Source organism: Coturnix japonica, chromosome 2 (assembly GCF_054131305.1).
Source record: "Coturnix japonica strain WE chromosome 2, WE-NBRP24, whole genome shotgun sequence".
In the NCBI taxonomy this organism is placed as follows: Eukaryota; Metazoa; Chordata; class Aves; order Galliformes; family Phasianidae; genus Coturnix; species Coturnix japonica.
The window spans coordinates 72863457-72884955 of NC_140664.1; the positions used below are offsets into that span (position 1 = coordinate 72863457).

A 21499-nucleotide genomic window follows, 5' to 3' on the forward strand; every position below is an offset into this window, starting at 1 on the left:
TATACACTAATGACATCATATATATTTATTTTTAGTCCAAGACAATTCCTCTTCACTCAGTGCTGCCCAGGCAAGTCAGTGGTTTGGATTCCCGTGATTTAAATTAAAACTTGAGGTCTACGTGCAGAAATACACCTTGCTACCTTATAGTTGCCATTCTCTGTACAAATGGAGCACAACAGGTATAGTTACCTGCTGTCCTTTGTAGATAAGAATTATCTCACTGATGCATACAATTGTTCTGTTTGCATACGTGGTAATTACATGCACTTGTTTCCTTCTAGGCCTTCCATTACTCTTCTAAGTGAGTGTGGCGATAAAATGCCAACAGTGCAATTACAGAGTTGAAGGTCTGCTCTTTATTTAATCACTACAAAGCAAGGAGAATGCCTTCTTGTACTGCCTCACCATGAGTTTGTTACGGAGGGGTAAGCTACCACACATTTACAGCTGGGTAAGAACACGCGCACCGCCAGCTACCGCATGTTTAATTAGAGGCTGCAAATGCAACCTCTAATTTCAGTTTACTTTGTGGTAACTTACTCCTGGGCACGTACCCTTCACATTAGCCCTAAATTAACACAGCTAAGAAATAATTTTTCACAGCTAACCAAGGAATCACAAATAAACCCTGGATCCTTTACAGCTGTAGCTTGGAGTTTTGTTATTTAACTTCTAATAAGGCTGATGAAGTCAAGATCTCTTGGGAGCTGTCATCTTTAACTCCGAGTGTCTTTTCCACAGCTCCTTTCCAAATACACAGGGAGCTGAAAGTTGCTTTAATCATACTAGTCCTGCTGAATCTGTTAAAACTCAGACTAATATGATGTCAGCTGCAAGCCCAGCAGGGTACTTTCAGGAGATCAGATTTCTTTAAATTATAAAAACACACTCTTTACAAGGAGCAGCAGACCTTTAATGTCAACATTTTATAATCCAGGTTGTAGTTGGTTATTTCACCCTGTACTTAGAATAACAGTCTCAGCTTGATTGGCCTCACACTGCCATACAAATGTCTGATGTGGAAAATTCAACAGAAACATTAAGCGGCGTAATTAAACACATTATGACTTCTTGACCAAGGCCAATATTGCCCTGTTTACATTCAGTGTTGTATTTTGCATTACAGTTTTATTTATAAGCACTTAAGCTTAGTCCCTTTCAATACGCAGCATTGACTCTTGCCATTTTAGACACTGGTGCTTCATCAAAAGATATTCATAAGTAGACACAGTAAGAAAAAACAGTGACAAAACAAGATACATCTTAAAGAGCCAAATATGAAAAGAAAGCAGAGGGAATTGAACAGATTCTTGACTGGTTTACATTGTTTCATCTTTAATTACAGACTTTGCACCTGACAAACAGTTACGAGAGATGTTTTGTAGAACCTGATGTGCAAGAGCAGCTTGGTTTGGGCAGTTGATTGCAAGGGATGGGATTTAACAGAGCAGATAATGCCCTCAGTTCTGCACTCCACAGGGGTGAATCCTTACCCTCTTTTTGCTAAGCAGAATATTAGTCTGATGTTTGATCCAACAGTTTGCAATGTCACTATTATTTCTACTCACTCCAATCTTAACAGACTGAACCAAAATACAGTAAGAAGCCAAAAGAAATATAAAATCTTTGTGGTGGAAAGCCAGCTTCTGACACTTTAATTACTTCACTCTGGTTACGGGTTCTAGTATTAACAGTCACACTGTATTTGAAATAAGAACACCAAATGGAGGTTCTCTGGTGATGGTATCCAATAGGAAAGTAAGACCCTCAGTGCTTAAACATGCATTTCCATATAAACCTTTCTTTTTCTCTGCCTAAAAAGATAAATTAAAGAAGCTCAACAAGAAGAATAACATAGTACGTGCTGCACCTGGGCAGATGAGTTCGGCAGCTGTGTTTGTTTCCTACAGAATTAAGTAGATCTGGTCTTCCCTTCAGATATGGTACTAATAAATTCTATGTAAAAGCATCATAATCTTTGAATGTAACCAGATAGGTATTGCCTAGGCTACAGTCAGGTTCTTCATGGAGGGCTGAAATATCATCCTACATGAAATCAGCAACAAAGGAAAAGCACATTTCTGAAATCGCTCCTTTTATCTCATCAATTCCATGTCCTTCTATTGCAGCCTTTGTCTCAACAAGCTCAAGATCATGTTCTTCTCTGTGGAGAATTAAAACACTACCTTTGAAAAGCTGCCAAATGTACATCAACAGTGAAGAATGAGCTCTTTGCAGAATTAACATCGCATCACTAATAAAGTGTCAATAGTTCAAAACACATCTTCCTATTATTATTAACACAATAACTCTACAGGCCTAGCAAAAGTCTGCTTTCCAGTCAGTTCCTATAATCTGTAACTTCTGACATTTTAATGCCAGCCCTTGGAATTTACAGAGCTCCTTTCTACAGCACTGGGCACAACCATTCGTTCTCTTTATTCCAGCCTCCTTCTCATCCAGCTGCAACTCATTTTGATTTCTCTGCTGACTCAACCACATGCCACAAATTACTTGGAAATAAAGGTCAAATTTCAAGGCATGCTATATATATCTTGAGCTGGAGGTATACAGAAGGTTCAGAAACGTGTATGCTCTGCCTTATCCGTCCTATGTATCCTTATCCATCCTATATTGTTTTTTAATTTAAGCTAGTAAAGACAACATTGAGTTCAAGAAAATCTCTTTGGGTGGAGTAACCAAACTTAGAAATGAGACTCGTTTGGCATTTGTTTTGTGTCTGGTAGAGCAAGTGATTCTGTAGAATTAATGCTTCGTTGCCTAAAAGCCTTCTAACAAATGCAACTCTAATTAACAATTACCTGCTAAGATGCCTAGGAATAGTAGTGAAAGAGTTTGTAACAAGCATTTAGTGTTTGTGCTTGGTGTATAAAGCCGTACCTCAGCTAGGAACATTTCTAATGTTATAAGTCCCTTAGGAGCCAGTGGTTCAATTTGATTTCACAGACAAGTTACATTAGATCCTATTTCTACTGAATATTGCATTGCTTACTGTAGCTTTCTAAGAACACAGGCTTCTACCATGTACCTTTCCTGAGGGCAAACTGCTTTCTCTTTTACTCAGGAGCAGACTGTTACTCTAACTAAAATTCAAGTCTCTCATTATTCCGGAGGCCATCAGACTCCACGTATCCCATGACAGTTCTTCAGGTATGATCTGCAATTTTCCCCCTCCCCCAAAGGCATATACTTCTAAACAATTCTTTTTTGAATGGAATATCACTGCATTATCACCTGCCAGTTCTTCATGATGTTATCCAGAAAGGTCAGAAGCACAGATACGTTTTGCTATCAGGGCTGTACTTAGGGTTTACATAGCACAAATTCTCCACACTCTCCACATTTTGCTAGCATTAGATGGGAGCAGAATTCCCCAGGCTTGCTTAATTGAGAGAAGAGTTAAACAGGAAAAATCGAAACAAGGCAGACATAAAGAGGGGAATTAACCTTTGTTAATTGTGTGTGCTAAAAGAAACTGATGAAAAGAAAGAGGAAGCTAACACCGAGTGTCATTTTCTACACTTGCATTTTATAGGGACCCCCTCATACTGACCACTAGAAAAGTAAGGATTGTAGGATTACTTCATTAGCAGCTTTATTATGCTGCACCAGGATTCCAGATATTGCAGAAGCTACTGAGCATTCCAGCATACATTTCTTCTATACTACAACTGTCACAGGTTGTCATAATTCTGGTAACACATTGTACAGTATTTGTTCCCTGCTTTAATCCAACTGAATTCAAAGGGAGGGAACAGGAGGGAATACACTTTTCTAATCTAAGAAATAGCTAGAAGAACTAAGTTATGTTTAATGTTACATCACACTTCCTTAGTGTAGGCCATCAGCACCTGCCACCTGTTACATTAAAAGAGGCAAAACAGCCTGAAGTAACCATAAACCATGGGTGGAGGCAGGAGGGAGGGGGTATTAAACCAACCTACATCTGCAATTTCCATCATGGACTACATCACTCAACACTTAAAGGGAAAAGAAAGCAAGGAGGTAGCAAGACCACCATGAAATGGAAAGAACATCAGAGTGCAACAGACTGGTTCAGAAAAAGTTCTTTTGCCACAGTCTTCAGTACCTGCTCTTACTCTTTGCATCATGGAATGACTTGGATTGGAAGGTCCCTTGAAGACCACCCAGTTCCAACTCCCCTGCTGTGGGCAGGGCCGCCTCCCAACAGATCAGGCTACCCAGAGCCCCAACAAAAACCTTTTGCATTGGTAATGACATTGAACTACACCATCAGAAACAGAACCTTCCAGCTAAGAAAGTAAAACCATTAGCATGAGTTATCACTGAATCATGGACTGGAAGGAATCTTAAAGACTTTCCAATTTCAGCCCCACTGCCATGGGGAAGGCCATCTCCCACCAGTTCAGGCTCACTAGGGCCCCATCCAACCTAGCCTTGATCGCTTTCAGGGATGGGATGGGACATCCACAGCCTGTCTGGATAACCTGTTCCAGACCTTCGGCACCCTCTGAGTACAAAATTTCTTCCTAATATCTGATCTAAATCCCCCTATTTTAGTTTAAAACCCCCCTGTTCTGTCACTAACAGACCAGATCATGCTGGTCTGTGTATAAGCTCCCTTGGAAGGCTGCAATAAGGGCTCCCTGGAGCCTTCTATTCTCCAGGCTGAACAAGCTTAGCCAAAAGCTTTCACAGAAGATACTGATGGAAGAGATGGGGCTAATGGGAAATAATGCTAGCAAACACAAAACCTATTAGATGCATGAGCTGACACATCACACACACACTTCTCAAAACAAGGGAAAATGAAAGAGAATCTGTTTTCTTTACTTTTATACATCTAACTCTTCTGCAAATGTTTACCTTAGAAGCGTCTTTTGCAGTCACCTACAGTCTTACAAGTCCTGTGTAGACTAACAGGATGACAAATGCCAGTCAGGGAAAACATTAGCTTTCACCTTTCGTAGTGCAGTCCGAAGTCCATTCTTCTCACCTGTCCTCAGACTCCCTTATGCCAGGAGAATTAGTCATCACTCTTACCACCCCAAGGCTGTTAGTAGTGAAAAGTAACACACAGTTCATGGCTGTAACTCAGCTATTCTGTTTTGTTTGTTTGTTGCCTGGAGCGCAATTGTGACACTGTGTTCTTTCAAATTAGGTCTGCTGGGAGGATTTTAATCAGAGGACTCAGAGTATACTTCATTATTCCGAGACTGAAAAGAACTAGTAAGAAGATGATGTTTGCAGAGCGGGCTCCAGTCAACAGGCAAGCTGCCAAATGAAGACTACAGAGAAGGAAAACTGGTAGGATAACCCAACTCTGCTTCTTGTACTACTCTGCTACCTGTGCACTACTTGATCACGTGCCATCCCCGTTCATTCTGGTAGCAGACGTGGTCAGTGGGACTGTGGATAACAAATGGGTAAAGAAGCTTATTTCTCTAAAGCACATTGTGACAACTAATTAACTCAAGTTAGTTAATGCCTCACCTGACATACATCTTCTCTTGTACCATTTAAGCAGTAAGGTTGTGGGAATGCTGTATTACACTGGCTTTGAGAAATAGGAAAAAAATCTATTTTACATAACAATCTAATTACAAGAGGTTCCAACCTAGCAAGAAGCCCTTGTTCAAACATTACCTGTTGCATATGAAGTTGTGCATAGATATCACAATTCACACCAGTAGAACATAACTCTACTAAGAACGTGACTTCAGAATATTATGGCTTGAAATGCGAATCACTAACCAAGGTCTCATCTGCAAACATAACCCTTAAGAGCTGGCAGAAAGTGTTCCTCTCCTTTGGAAGTAATGGCTATTATTACACACTGGTATTTGAGATCTTCTATGAAACATACATTTAAACAGCCTATAGTTGTGTAAATTTATTGCCTTAGAAATACATAAGATATGCTGATATGGGGTAACACTGTAATCCATCCACCTTCTCCATTGTTTTTAAATAATCAGAAACACATATTGAACAAAACCCTGTCAGCTGTAGCAGCCGATGACCTTTGCTGGAATCAAAACTGCAGGCCAAAGGCATTCTGCACACCCTTAGGACATCATCAGTGCTGCATCACCAAGAGGAAAGAGAGTCCGAGCGCTGGGTGGCTCTAAACCAATACAGATAGAACAAAAGGATACAAGTTGCCATTTCTTTGGGTAAAAATAGTAAGGGCATGCAGCACATTACTGTTTTATAGTCTGGGCAATGGGTTGCTTTCCCAAAGGACTCTGTCCCCACACATAACGTGACACAATCTGACATAAGGCCACATACTCAGTCTTAAAAGAAGGCAGCACAACAATGCTAGGATTGTAACCTGCTCACTCTACAAAGTCTTCTTCTGTTCAATTGCAATGGAGCTGTGCAGCTGATTTGATCAGAAAATCTTATACTTACTTTGAAGGCAGGGAGAGGATTTCTCTAAAGCGTAATGTTTTTTCTTCAGTCTAGTTCTGACTTACAAGTCATTAAAAATTACCTTGACTCAAAGCAGGAGTTTTTCCAATGTTTTTTGATTTCCTCCCTCAAAACCTTGCTCTGTCCTTTCAGGCTTGCCAGAGCCTCAGAGAGCTTTCTGTTTTAGCCAAGCACATGAAAAGCGGCCTTGATGGTGGGTGGCTTTCAGCTGTGAAGTGTGACACCAGCCTCCGCCTTCCTCTGGCACTCACACCTGCCCCATATTATTCACATCACGCTCCCAAACCGAGTTCACAAAGTCCTTTGATACAAGTTCATCAAGGTCTCACTCAGCCACAGGGATACGTATCATTTCTCACAATGAACCTGCCAAGAGGGTCTGCCAAGTACAATGGGCTGCAGTTTTGCATCAGTGGGTTTCAGCTGAGAACCAAACAGGTGTAACAAATCAGACACAATGTGCCCCCCACATCAAACACAGGCACCTCCTGAATAGTAAACAGACCATGGGAACCTCTAAAAGATCTCTGGCTGTGCCTTACTGAATGCAAAAGATTCATGTGCTATTGCATTTTTGCCAAAAAAAAAAATAACTCAAAACAAAACCCACCACCAACAACAACAAACAACCCGTGAGAGAAAGGCTGTGGACTGATCCTTCTTCCACTAATGCCACCCTGATCATCAGAAGTTTTGCTGTGCCCAGCTAATGCAGATGGGTGCCCTTTCTCCCACAACAGCTGCTGTCATTTCAGGTATATCATCCCAACATTAATTTACCAGTGCTGAAGCAGAATGAGAGGAGCATGCCTCACATGTTCTGTGCATGTAGAATAAGCTAATTACACATACGTTTAAAGATCCTTGAAGTGCCAGGCTGAACGTTGCCTGTAAGCTCTAGATTTGCAGTTATAACCATGATCCTGCTCTTAGATTTGCAATACAGATTGCCTTTAGACTTGAAATGTGTTTCCCTTTCTGAGTGATGCTTTTCTCATTCAATTAGCAGGTGCTACTTGCTGTATTACCACATCTAGTATGCAATTAAGAACTGCTTCAGATTGTTTATATCCAAAAAGGTCCACTTAAACACAGACATCGGGATGCAAGTGCTTACTGAGGAAAAGAGTCTGGTGTTAGACTTTGCAGCAACTGGTGCTGCTTATTGACACAGCCTATTAATACACGAGTCAATAAGAAGTGAGCTGCTGTGCCCAGGCAATGTCCCACTGACGTAAAGGAGCCAGCTGAAATGAGCCCTTTCTCTTTGACGAACAGCCAGTAATGGGTTTGCAGCACCTGAAGCAGAGCTTTATTTCAACACACGTATCTTAAAAAAGCAACAACGGGTGTCCATGCCCCAGTGATCAGCGTAATTGAGTTCGTGACATAATATCCCAGTGTTTACTCAGAAAGTGACAGATGTTCATTACTGCTTTTATTTTTATATGGGCACCTACGTATATCATGATCACACTGAGGGTATTCCTGCCGAAAACATCCCTTCTTTAATTTAGAAGGGGATGTTAAGGTTTGTTTAAAAAACATACGCGCTGTGCAAAGAGCAGCAGATGGAGTGAACAAGCTCACCTGCTGCTTTAGTGAAAAACAGATGAGCAAGAGGTTATGTGTTCTTAAAAATGCATGAGATATATTGCCTGTAATTGTTTCCTGGGGAGGGCGTGCTCTGAGGAAGGTGGCACAGGTCTGAGAGAGGACGTGGCTCCAGGGCAGGGGGCTGGAGGGAGGAAAAGGAAAGGCTGGCTCTGTAAAGAGTGACTGCTGAACCTATTCCAGTCTGGGCTACATGTACAAGATCAGAAAGTCCTGCTTTCAGATCAGCAAAAGTATCTCAGAAAGCTGGAAGCAAAGGAGATAGCAATTGGATTATCCTTCTGTCTTTTTTTAAATGGCACAGATGTAACGCAGCAGCACAACACCACGTTCATGAAAGCACCCATCTGATGTCACACCTGCTATGAACAGCCAAGAGGAGCATTTCCTTTCCACTACACATGCTGCTGCCATTGCCAGCTTGCTTTGCAGCGGGACAGGGCTGCCTGCAACATGTTTTCTTCAGTTAAAAATATCTGAAGCCTGGCCTTTAGGGCCTGTGTTTGTGTACATAGAACAGCCCCAAACGTTGGAGCTGAATTAATGCAATCTTTTGTGAAGGCTCAATAAGCTGTCTTTGTTCTCTTCTGAATTGAACAATTCACTGCACGCTGGTCTTACATAAATTAATGTATAAATAAATCCTAACATCCTGGAGTAAGAGCTGAGGCCTAGAATGAGTGTTTAACTACCACACAGAGTCAGGCTTTCTGGTGCATGAGTGTGTGTACCTTCATCGTTAACCATTTAATTACTTTAGACCAAAAGAGTTGTAATAGAACGCACTGTGTCAGGGCAGCCCACAGTTCTCTATTCAGGGCACTCTCTAGAGAAGGAAGAGGGACCAATTCAAATAAATGCCCCTGGACAGGGAAGATGTTAATATTTTTATCTTCCCTTAGGGAAACAAGGGGATAAGAAGCAGCTGCCATCATTTAATTGCTGAGCTCTGACATGATACAGATGCTCGCATCATATCCCACAGGTAAGAAATCAAAAAGGGGCAGAGAAATTTGGGACTCCTAAGAACAGCTCATTTCTGAGGCTGAGAGTTGGGCTACCAGGTTCCATGAGACAGAAGAAAGGCTCTGGGGGTCTGCATATAGACAAGAGCACCTAAAATGGGCATCGGCTGCCTGAATCCTTTTGGAAGTCCATCACCTTATTCACACCCCAGGGCAGCAGGCGCTTCCTAAATTAGCACCTGAATAAAACCTGAAACATTTTAATTTCTTTGGTTTGCCTTTTAGAAAGCAGAGGTGAAGAGCACCTGTAGCAGGTCTCAGTGGTTTACCACGGCATGACGGTGGTATCTGCCCCCAGGGTTATGGATGAAGGTGTTGTAATCATTCACCTGCTCCTACACTGAGACCAAAGGCTGCTGTCCTCCATCCCAGGCAGGAATTGCCTCAGTGTTTTCTGTTGGATGAGACCTGGGGGATGAGAGCAAAGCTGGAAGTGAGGCTTAAGAACTTGGAAGTAACAAAAACAAACAACAGCAACAAAAATTAGAGACACTGAGTGAAGAATTTCTTCTTAGCATCCAATGTAAATCACCCCCCTTTTAGTTTAAAACCCTTCCCCTTGTTCCATCGCTATCATCCTGTGTAAAAGTACCCCATGACAAAAGCTCTGTTTTTCCTCAGCTCCAGTAAAAGCTGTGGGCTATGAGGGATACGCGTGGGTTTTGAGTTCACGTCGGATATCAAAGACTGTTGGGAATAAAATTGTTACTAAGTCTGGTTCATGCATTTAGGGAACAAAACTTACAATGTGGGAAGGAAGAGAAGAAAGAAGAGGTAATTTCTCTCATGCTTTTTTAGTAACTTTCTCATGTTTCATTGTAAGATAAAAACAACAACAATAAGGTGACATCTCACTGAATCTCTAATCTCCCTTCAAGTGACAGCTGCATGATTTCATGGAAGATATCAATCTGAGCACCAAATTGAGGTTGATGTGCCCACATGTGATGTTCTAAACCAAGTCATTAGAAAGCACGAGGAGGACATGGTTGTGGTTTTGTTCCCTGCGGGAGGTTTCAAAGTAGCACAACATTTTACAGGACACTGAATAGGAATGTTCGTACAGGAGACCTGTGGGAAAAAAGGGGAAGTGTTGTCACAGCTTGCTGATTATTTTATCAAGGAAGTAACTACGGATAAAATGATCTCTATATGCTCCCATTGCAGTTACCTTCCTTCCACGTGTAGTGCTTAGCTCAAGATTTGCGTGCCAGACACCGCATCTGCACTGGGAGTGCTGGAATGTTTACCCCAGACGACAGCTCCTCTTTGCCCTGTTATCTGACCTTAGTCATAGCCAGGCATCATCCCACATGGAAAGGAGAACTGCCATCTACCACACCCCTCTCTCTGAGCCATGGACTCTGCTCCAACCTAGGGCTGTGCTTCCGTCTGCTTTATCTGCCTTGGGAGTGTGAGAGTTGGCAGAGTGACACATCCCATGAAGAGTGAGCAACTGGAGCGTGGCAAACAGTCTGAGAACAGCCCACTTAGTGAGCCAGACAGCAAATACCTACAAATAAGGGAAGAATTTAAAGAAGACAAGAATTCCCTCTGAATGACTCACAAACATCTAAACCTGCCCATTTTCCAAGATGTAAGAGCCTGAAACATGCAAAGTTTGTGAAGGCATCTCACCCCTCAACCTCCAGCACTTCGTTACAAATAGATCTCAAAGCACTCGCCAAATAGGTTGGTATCATACTACACCCTTTTAAAAAAGGTGAAAGAGATGCTGGCATACAGAAAGACAGCCCACCAGCCAGAGATGCTGCCAAGAAAGAACAAGGGTTTCTTTGTCCCCAGTCATCGTCCAGAGGCTAGAGAAGACTGAGAGTGGATCGGATCAATGTTTAAAAATATCTAAAGTAAAGGAGGCAATTAGATGAAGCCAGACTTTTTTTTCAGTGGTATATAGTGATGGGACAAGGAGCAGTGATCGCAAACAGGAACATAGGAAGTTCCACATAAATATGCAGAAGTTCTTAACAGCGAGGGTGACAGAGCACTGGAAACAGGTTGCCCAGAGAGGCTGCAGAGTCTCATTTTTTGGAGGTATTAAAGACCCATCTGGTCGCTTTCCTGTGCAATCTGTTGTAGGGAATCTGCTTTAGCAGGGGGTTGGACACAATGATCTCTAGAGGCCCCTTCCAACCCATGCAATTCTGTGATTCTCTGTAATTACCTCTAAGGTCCATCATATCACAGTTAATGCTCAAATGGTTCCATCTTCCCTCTTACCAGAGTTATGACAACATAATTCCAAACACAAGTTTTTATGATACTATGGCTAAGCACCACAACAGACTTGGCACAAAACAAGAAGACCTCACAGAGGTCAAAGAAGACAATAGGAGTGTATATTCAGTGCCATTCCCCAGCAAAAGGCTGTGCAGTGATCCCATGGGGTGATGGGAGCGCAATAACGTGCAGCAGAGCTGTGGGGGATAAGGCAAGTTATCACATCCTCAGCTGAAGAGACCCCATCATGTCTGATGGTAAAGTTTATAAGAGAGATTGCCTATGTAGGTAGTGACTGGACAAGAGAGAATGGTTTTAAACTAGAAGATGGGATATTTAGATAGGATATTAGGAGAAAATGTTATTCAGAAGGTGGTGAGGCACTGGAACAGGATGTTTAGAGAAGCTGTGGATGCCTCATCCCTGGAGGCATTGAAGGTTAGACTGGAAGAGGCCATGGGCAGCCTGATCTGGTGGGTGGCAATTCAGGAGCTTGATGATGATCTTTAAGGTCCCTTCCAACCCAAGACATTCCATGATTTTGTGAATGTAACTGCAATAGGTGCTATTTTAGGTGAATTACTGTCACTACATCATCCCAAGAGTTGCCTATTTTAGTTTACTTTTTCCATTTCTTCCATTTCAGATTTGTAGTACATTAAACAAGTTGCCTGACAAGCACTGGTTATGCAGGTGGAAAAAGCCCAGTATACTGTCTTTAGTGGAAAGTTCTGGCTTGGTCACTATCAATGGTTTTACTCTGAATGTCCTGAAAAGCAGCAGACACTACAATCTCTAGTCATAGTATCATAGTATCATAGTCTCATGTGGGTTGGAAGGGACCTTAGAGATCAGTCCAGAACTTAGTCCTGGACTTAGTCCAGTACTGGGTGCATTACTCAGTCCCTTTCATTATAAGAAGAGAAGCAGGTTTTCTTGGAACAGAAAACCCACGTTCACGTGCCCCCACCCCTCACAGTTACATACCATCAAGTAGTGAATGGTACTTGCTTTTCTAAATCTTGCTGGTGTCAATAGCACCAGAGTCCTTACAGAATGAAAACTTGTTTTTTACAACACTGAGCACATTCTCCTCACAAGCAAGGGAGAAAAGAAAAGATCTTAAGGACTTATATGGATCTTAGGAGAACGTTTAGTGCCCCCAAGAACCAACCAAGCATTGTCTGAAAATTCACTCCCAAAAAATCCTTCTTGTGCATAACTAAGCTTGAAAGGATTAGGCATGTTTGTCTGATATACGAACGAGTGGTCTTTGTTGTATAGCTTGATATAGAAAATAGGGGCTACACTGGTTTTTAGAGTAAGAGTAACATTTCTCCTTTTAGGAGGGCCAGTTGTTCTGCCAGAAAAAAAGACAACACTTCCTCCTCCAGAAGACAAACACTATCCTAGCAACAAAACACTGCTTTTCTTCCCCATGGCCACTATCACATGACTCAGTTGTCACAGAAGCATTTGTCTAGCCTCTGTCTGTGATAAGAGGTTTATGAGATGTTGTAGCACACCGAAACAAGGAGATGTAATACTTGAGTCTTAGCCAACACAGAGTTCAAGGGCTCCACCTTTGACACTTGCTTATATTGATAGTTATGATTAACTACACTCATCAGAAGCAGAGACTTCCCGATAAGAAAGTAGGAACTTTCCAGCTTAGGAACCCTTATCATAGAATCATGGGCTGTGCCCTGGTTTCAGCTGGGACTGAGCTGATTTTTCCTTCATATCGTGTGGTATGATACCATGTTTTGGCTTTAGGAGAAAAACAATGTTGATAACACACCAATGCTTCAGTTATTGCTGCACAGAGCCAAGGACATGTCAGGCTCTCATACTGCACTGCCAGCAATGGGCTGGGGAAGTACAAGGAGTTGGGAGGGGACAGAACCAGGAAAGCTGATCTAAGCTGGACACAGGGATATCCCATATCATATGGCATCATGTTGGGGGGAGTTGGTGGAGCAGGCTACCTCTGCCTTGGGACCAGCTGGGCATTGGTCAGTGGGTGTTAAGCAATTGCTTTTGCATCACTTGTTTTTTTTATATATATATATATATATATATATATATATATATATATATATATATATACACATACTATTATTATAACTATTATATTTATTATAAATGTATTATTATTATTTTCTTTCTTATTAAATAGTTTTTATCTTGACCCACAAACTTTCCTTTTTCTTTTTCTGGTTCTCTGTCCCATTCCACTGGGACAGGAGAGAGCAAACAAATGACTGTGGTGCTTAGTCTCCAGCCAAGTCAAATTAAAATAGATTGGAAAGAACATTGAAGACCATCCAGTTCCAACTCCACTTCCATAAGCTAGGACACATCCCACCAGATCAAGCCCCTTCCAGCCTGGCCTTGAATGTCTCCATGGATGAGGCATTCACATCTCCTCCAGGCAGCCTCTGCCAGCACCTTGCCACCATCATCATGAATAATTCCTTCCTTCTATCTAATAGAAATCTGCCCTTTTTTAGCTTAAAATTGCTACCCCTTTTCCCACCACTATATTCTCTGAGAAAGAGCCCCTCCCCAATTTTCCTGTATGGCTCCTGAAAGTACTGGATGGCTCCTGTATGGTACTGGAAGGCTATAATAAGGTCTTCCTGGAGCTCCCTCCAGGTTGAACAACCCCAACTGCATCACCTTGTCTTCAGAGAAGAGGTGTTCCAACCCTCTGATCATTCTCATGGCTTCCCCTGGTCTCACTCCAACAGTTCTGTGTCCTTATGCAGGGTGCCCCAGAGCTGAACACAGTTCTGCAGGTGAGGCCTCAGGAGAGCGGAGAAGAGGGGGACAATCACCTTCCTCGATCTGCTGGTCATGCTTTTTTTGATGCAGTATAGGATACGTTTGGCTTTCTGGGCTGCAAGGGTATGTTGCTGGGTAATATTGATCTTCTCATCTACCAACACCCACAAGTCCTTGTCCTTGGAGCTGATTTCAGTCCATTCTCTACCCAGCCTCTATTTGTGCTCAGAATTACTCCAACCCAATTGAACTTGCACTTGTTCTTTTTGAACTTCATGAGATCTGCATGGGTCCACCTCTCAAGCCTCTCCAGGTCCTTCTGGATGGCATCCTGTCTCTCCAGTATATTAACTGCACCACATGGCTTAGTGTCATTGGCAAATTTGCTGAGGGTGCATTCATTCTCACTGTCCATATTGCCAACAAAGGTACTAAACAGTGCAAGTCTCAATAACAAGCCCTGAGGAACACCCCTTGTCACAGCTCTCCACTCAGACATAGTTTGCTGATAACAGCTCTTTGAATGTGACAATCCAGCCAATTACTTATCCACCGAGTGGTCCATCCATCACACCCACATCTCTCTAACTTAGAGATAAGGATGTAATATGACAGTGACAAATACTTTGCTTTTGCTAGCAATCATCAACCATGGGGGTAAAAACATACCAGAAGGATGAAATAGCCCAAGTAACCACTGCTGCCTCTGTGACACATTCTCTCTGCTTTCCAAACTGTAAGATTGAGTGTCTGTGCTGTACACAGCCTTGCTTTCTAAACTCCACCAGTCCCGTTTCCATTGAGGAAGTACATGAAAATGGCAGCTCAGGGCATCAGAAAACCATGGATGGAGAAAAAAGGTTAACTAAGGAGAGTTCAGACTCCATTCTTCTTTTTTTTTTTTAAGCTTGAAGCAATTCCTTGCTATGGGCCTGAAATCAAGGACTGCAAAACCTCTAAGGGCTCCAACTGTAGAGCTTCCAACACAGAATATTTATCTTTGTCACAGAGCGCGTGAGGGAGAGGATTTTGCTGCTAGATAAACAACAAGCTATATCACTCCACTAATTTCCAAAGCTTCTGCTGCAACTGGGACAAATTCTTCCTTTAGGCTATCCCAGGGCAGCACTATTCTCAATGGTATCCACAGATAACACACAAAGGAGCCTCCCTTCCAGCAGCATCCTGGCTAATCCCCTGCAGTTTTAAGAGGAGCCGTGCTGTGGCTCTCATAAACCACGCCTCTCCCTTCACCACTTAGCTGAGGGTTTTCTTTGTAAAACCATGAGCATAATAATTACTTGGTGGTTTAGGAAAGGCACGCTACACGTTTCCCTGAAAAGTCAAGAAGTTCCTTGTTTACTCTCTCATACATGTCTGTAAACCATCAATAATCATGTTTTGTAGGCCTCCTCCTAAGCCCTACTCCTTACCTGGGATTAAGCCACTGGAGGCCAGTTTGGTGCATTATCCAGTGGTGTACCTGGGAGGTCAGCCTTGTGTACATCTCCGTCATTTGGAGAAGAAAATGACATCCCTGTTTTTTTGAGCCTCACACCTCCTCCAACACATATTTGCCTGTGTTCCTTCATTAAGCAGAACAGCAGAGTACGGAGTAACATGCAACTTTAAAACCAAATCACAGAAGTCCACAAAATGCCAACACAACAAAAAAGTAATACATACATATATATGTACATCTACCTACCTACCTATCTATATATATGTATATATATTCCCTGAGCACAGTAAAGCAAGTTAAAAAGGATAATATTCTTGTTGTTGATAATGAAATGCTTTTCACCCTCCCAGTTAGAGGATGAAAGCCATGATTCTCCAAACGCAGCTCTGTAGCGGCCTGATGTCATACCTAACCACAAAGCACCATGACTTAATACACCACAACTGTAGAAAATATAATGTCTGCCACATTGGTTTCCTAACCTCACAGTGAAACATTTATGCCATAAAACAACCATGAGGTTGTAAATGCTCCTTCCCTGGAAGCATCCAAGGCCAGGCTGGATGAGGCTTTGAGCAACCTGGTCATGTGGGAGGTATCTCTGCCTATAGCAGGGGGTTGGAAATAGAGGATCTTACAGGTCCTTTCCAACCTAAACCATTCTATGATTCTACAATCTCGCATGCTGAAATTGAACCCTCAGTCCCTGCCCTGCTCCCACCCCAGCTCCAGGTACCGTGTCTCTGCCCGCAGCTGCAAAAGCTGGGAAGCTGCTCTAAAAATAGGGATTTCAGTAAAAACTTGTTTTTGTTGGGTTTTTTTTTTCAGCTCTGTTTTGCTGCGTTACGGTGCATCATGCTAAAAATGTGGGCAAGCGTTGTTTGGTAGCAAGAGCTGCCTTTTCATTTCCAAAGAATGTCCCCACCACCCACATCCCCGTGGAAGGAAAAAGAAGCAATTACTGGTAATGTTGTGACCAGGGGAAGGCAGAGCTGTGTTCCCCGCCAGACCTCAGTGCCAGCAGAGCTTGGCCCGATGCTCCAGCTAGTCCCGTCCCACACCGGTGCTTTGCCTTCAGTTCATTGCCCAGCCCAGCACAGCTCATGCTTTGGACAGGTCATTTTTTGGCTGGAGGGGAAATATTGCCCTGACCAACCGGAGCGCAAAAAGAGCCTTATCAGAAAAGGAAAAAAGGAAAGTTTATCTTGCTGTACAGAGCATGTGTGCCGCACATCATCCAGGAGAAGAGAGACGTCCAAAAGCTGCTGACAAAAAATCCAAGGCTCAGGAGCACAAAGCAGCTGCTGCAGAGTATGTGGATGAATAAAATACTGGTTAGTCTCCAAGCGCGACCCTGCCGACAAGAAAAGGGTGGAATAGTTTTTATTCCGCCAGTAGATTTACAATTATGCAGACAAATTCTGCCCTTATAATGAAGCAATCTCAAATTCCAGAATTGAGGGCAGGAAGAGGTGGGAAGCTGAAATAAAAAAAAGGAAAATTTTGTGAGGTATAAAGACTGGACAGAGGAACAAATTCTGTAACAGGGATCCATTTCTTCTAAAAACAAACCCAAACATTGAACTCTTTGACCCAGGGCCCCATCAGTTCAAGAAGCCCCTCAATTCAAGGAATGTAAACTCCACAATGAGCAGAGCCCGGACATCTCCTTTATGGATAGCAGGAAACTTCTTCAAAGGGCTGTTTTATGACCTGGCTTGAGAGCTGGAAATAATTAAGTGTTCTTGTCAAAGGTCAAAGTCATGGGGTGAAATTCCTGGGAACTCCAAACAACCCTGGGTTGAATGGAGCATTTGGGCTTTTTCCAACCATGGTGAGAAGGCAGCAGGCAGCATGGGGACAGAAAGAGCCCCGCTGGAACTATTCTGCCTTCCCAAGTGCTTGTGGGCACTTTGGGACTCATCTCACTCTCTTGGTGCAAAAAAAAGTGAGGCTGAGCTTAAAAAAATCTATAAATAAGAATCACAGCCAAATAATGTATTTATAGCAGCACCAAATATGTACTAAATGCCAAGATCTTGGCAATGCAAGCTAAGATCCCGATTCATTTTCTGCTCCTGATGTAACTCACTAAATTCAGTGAAGCACTGGACACCATGAATCTGTCACCAGATGAAGACAACAGCACTGCTCCAGGCCTTGTGAACTGCTGTGTTTTGCTGTGTACATTACAGCTGCAACACCATCCATGTTTGCAGGGGTTTGGTGCCACAGCTGAAGCTCTGCACAGCTCCTGCAAGGAGAAAGGCAAACAGGTATCAAAATGCTCCACAAAGTCAAAAGCCTCTGGTCATATCTGATATCCCAACTTGGTAGGCATCCCTTTACACAGTGAGATGAAGTGAGGCCAAAGTAGAGCAAGTGATGAGATTTAGGGATAGCTGGGGTTCTGGCACAAGTGGATAGGTCCCTCTCCAGTGCAGACGGTCCCTCTGCCTTCACCTCTCCTCATGCTCTCATTCTACCAGCCTGGAAACAGCCCTGTTCCATCAATAGCTCCTTGTTCATCCCCCTTCCTCCTCCTCATTGAAACTTCTAAACCCAAAGAGCAACCGAAACCATGCTGTGACCTCCTGCACCGACCTCTCTGTCTTTTGTGAACCGAAATTGATTTTCCTTGCATGGGAACATCCAGGATCTACCCCCTGACCCTCAGCCCAAGGTTGTGTGCTAAGAGCAAGAGGGAATGTGAAAGTGACATTTGGCTGTCAGTGCTGGTGAGAAATACGAGCCACCCAATGCTAGAAAACAGTCTGCTCCTGTCTAGTGCCTAGAAACAGCAGAACTGCCAGACTTGCCTAGACACAGGGGTCAGTATCCCAGCTCTGACACTAGCCAGCACCAGATGCTTCAGAGAAAGTTCTGAGGAGCCTGTGGCTGCCAGACACAGGATAATCCCATCCTTATCTCCTGCTCTGCAGAACAGCACAGTCAGCATGCACACCAGTACAGGCACATACACGCACACTGGGAACTGACAGCCTCTGAGCACTCTCCTCCTAGAAACAGCACGGTGTCCCATAAATATGGATCACAGTGGTGTGCCTCTTACCCATGGGCATGACTCCACATAGGAAGGGAATGAATTAGATGAGAGATGCTTTGGGTTCAGCAAATCTATATAGCACTGGGGTTTCCACATGGTACATAGATAGTGAATGAACAGTAGTCAATGAACACAATCCTGTTCACCAGCCCAGAGCCAGCAGTCTGGACAGGAGCTAAAATACCATCATTTTGACAGCAGAGTAAAGCTGTTGGAATAACTTGCTAACCTGTAGCCTATGTTCCCCTAACCTCTGCATATTTATCATAATGCTGAGTCCCTTTTCCACTCCTCCAGGGTCAACTTGTCATCTTCCAATGGCCTCAGTATATAGTCCATGATCTTCAAGTCCCAAAGGAGCATGGAAAGAAGGAAGATGGAAGGAAGGAAGGTGACAAGTGGAGTTTGCATGGGACTTCATTTGATTCTGTCTGCTCTACAAGGTGTATCCCACTCTGAAGATTTTCCCTTTGGTTTCTTATGTCCATGCTGAGTTGTGTGAAGCAACCACTAATTTTAACTCTTCATGAGTGGCCTGAAATCCTATTCAGTTTCAAACTGGGCTGAAGATTGTAGATGGGTAGATGGGCACCCAGCTCTTGTCTAGCAGTGCTTTGCAGCCACATGTCCTGACATATCCTGTGGATCTTCCTCCTCCTTTCACCCCAACAGATGTATTTGTTTTCAGTGATCAGACCTACTCATGTTTGCTCAAGCTAGAGAATCAGAGTGCTCCTTCATAGTTCGGCTCCCAAAAAGGCACTGAGAGGATAGCAAGGCAGGTTTCTGATACTGAGTTATCTCACTGTCAAGCTCTGCAAACTGGTGACTGGGATGACGTCTTCCATGAGTAGGGGATGCCAATTGTGTATCTACTTTCCATATATCAGTGCATCTTTGTAGAATCGTTGGTCCCATGAAGAGGAAAATGGGCTTCCTTTGTGTAAAACTTCAGCTGGGTATTTGAGGTAAGGAGAGTTAGAGGTTGTGAAAAGCTGCTGGAAAGGCCGCTGGATTTCCTGGCCCAATTTATTCCTGCTTTTTGAGTTTATCTGCCATTACATAAATCAGACGATTATCAAAATGCTGCTCAGCACCAGCAGCTCAGAGGAGAGGGGGAGGAGAAGGTTGTGTTGACCTGTCAAAGAATTTTGTTGTTGATGCAGTTCAGGAAAACAGAGATATCAGCACACTTTGTTTAGTTAGTGCCTGTTTCTGAGCCTCAGATGTCTTGTGGGATACATTTTGTACCAGTAATTAAAATGCATAAAATTGTAGAGAGCTGTAGCATTATAATCCTCATTATCTGATACTGCTGCTGTTTGATAGCTCTTCAAACAAAGCACAAAGCAACCTTGATCTTCCTAATGCTCTTTACTCAGAAAGGGGCCCAACACAAACGGAGACTTATAAGTCTGCTTTCCAAAATCAGTGGGCATGAAAAATAGGATTGCAGTTTCTTGGCAAGAAGAAGTGTTTCCTTGGTATTAGTGGAGCAGGCTATTTTAAGGTTGTTCTGAAGTATTTTCTGAGGGGCCTCTCTGAATCAGTCCAAAACACAGAAAATCCACTTCTCTCATCTGGAGAACATTGTACTCCGTCCTCACAAGGTAAGTTGTTGAATAACAAAATAACATCACAGGCAGCATTTTCTGGTTCCTTAAGTAAAAGTTCTCCCTGCCCTCCCTGTGGGTCCTGGTGGCTGCTCTGCTTGCTGTCAGAAGCATTGCTGAGCAGCTCTGAGGCTGCTGCGGGCACCTGGCCCTGCAAGGATGCTGTTTGAGGTAAAGCCAAGCCTTCTTCCACTGCAAACAGTTTCCTGTGGAAAACCAGGGCTTTGGTTAAGTGAAATCACTCGTTGCACACATCTAATAGAGAGCAGAGTGCTGACATTTGGGCAAAGAATAACCAAATGCTCCCAGACTCAAAATAGTTCAGCCAAAAGACTGCAAGCTTTGAAAGGTTGCCAAACTCGGCGTCTTTCCATGTAAAATACTAAAAAGAGAAGAAGTGGGGTCTGTTCTAGAGGGTCCCTCCACTTTCCTATTTTCTCATCAAACGACCAGGATCACTGTTTCACTGTAATCCTGGAAAAAAAAAGTAAAAATAAAAGTTATGTAGGCAGTTCAGAATGAGTATTTTTTTCTGCTTGCACATTCATGATAAATCACACTTTGAAGAAGAAGGGAGATACGTGATTGTGGGATTGGTTTGGTGTTTCAATATTTTTCGTAAAATGTTGAAAAAAGAAAGAAACAAAACCATACGACTGGGATATTCAACCTTGTTTTTGTGAAACTAACGCATGAGGCTGGTTTAGCAGTTGGGTTGCTGTGAGTGATAGGTGCTTCTCTTCTTAACAGGCTGCCCAGGGAGGTGGTGGAGTCTCCTTCTCTGGAGATATTCAAGACCCGCCTGGACGCCTACCTGTGTGACGTGGTGTAGGGAGCCTGCTTTGGCAGGGGGGTTGGACTCGATGATCTCTAGAGGTCCCTTCCAACCCCTACAATTCTGTGATTCTGTGATCCTCTGGGGCCACTCTGCTGCCTCTACATCACAGGGCCAGGAGCGGCCATGTTGCCAGCTGGGCCAGGCCACGTGCAGGCTGTGGGTTGGATGTGTTTGGTTTAAGGAATTACTTCTCTTTTTCATCTCTGTGCCTTTTCCAGGCTGTTGGTCAATTTCTAACTTTTACCCAGACTGGAAGTACTTAAATTACAGAAAACAATACGATGCACAAAACCACAGCATTCAGTTCTCACTGAAGCCCATGTGCACATTTCTCCTTTCTTCCTATCAAAATAGCACCACAGCAATAATATTAAAGCTGTTGCTAAAGCGCAACATTACTACTTCACA

General features: G+C 43.1%; 1 long non-coding RNA gene across 1 annotated transcript in view; it reads right to left on the minus strand.

Annotated features, from left to right (window-relative positions):
- Positions 1 to 894: 894 nt before the first annotated feature.
- The window catches only part of LOC107309625 (uncharacterized), a 44052-nt gene continuing 23447 nt past the window's right edge, over positions 895 to 21499 (minus strand). The window contains exons 5-6 of the long non-coding RNA XR_014942761.1: positions 12200 to 20727; positions 895 to 12119 (exon numbers count right to left, since the gene is read on the minus strand). This is a non-coding gene — a long non-coding RNA (uncharacterized LOC107309625). The remainder of the gene's footprint in view (positions 12120 to 12199; positions 20728 to 21499) is intronic.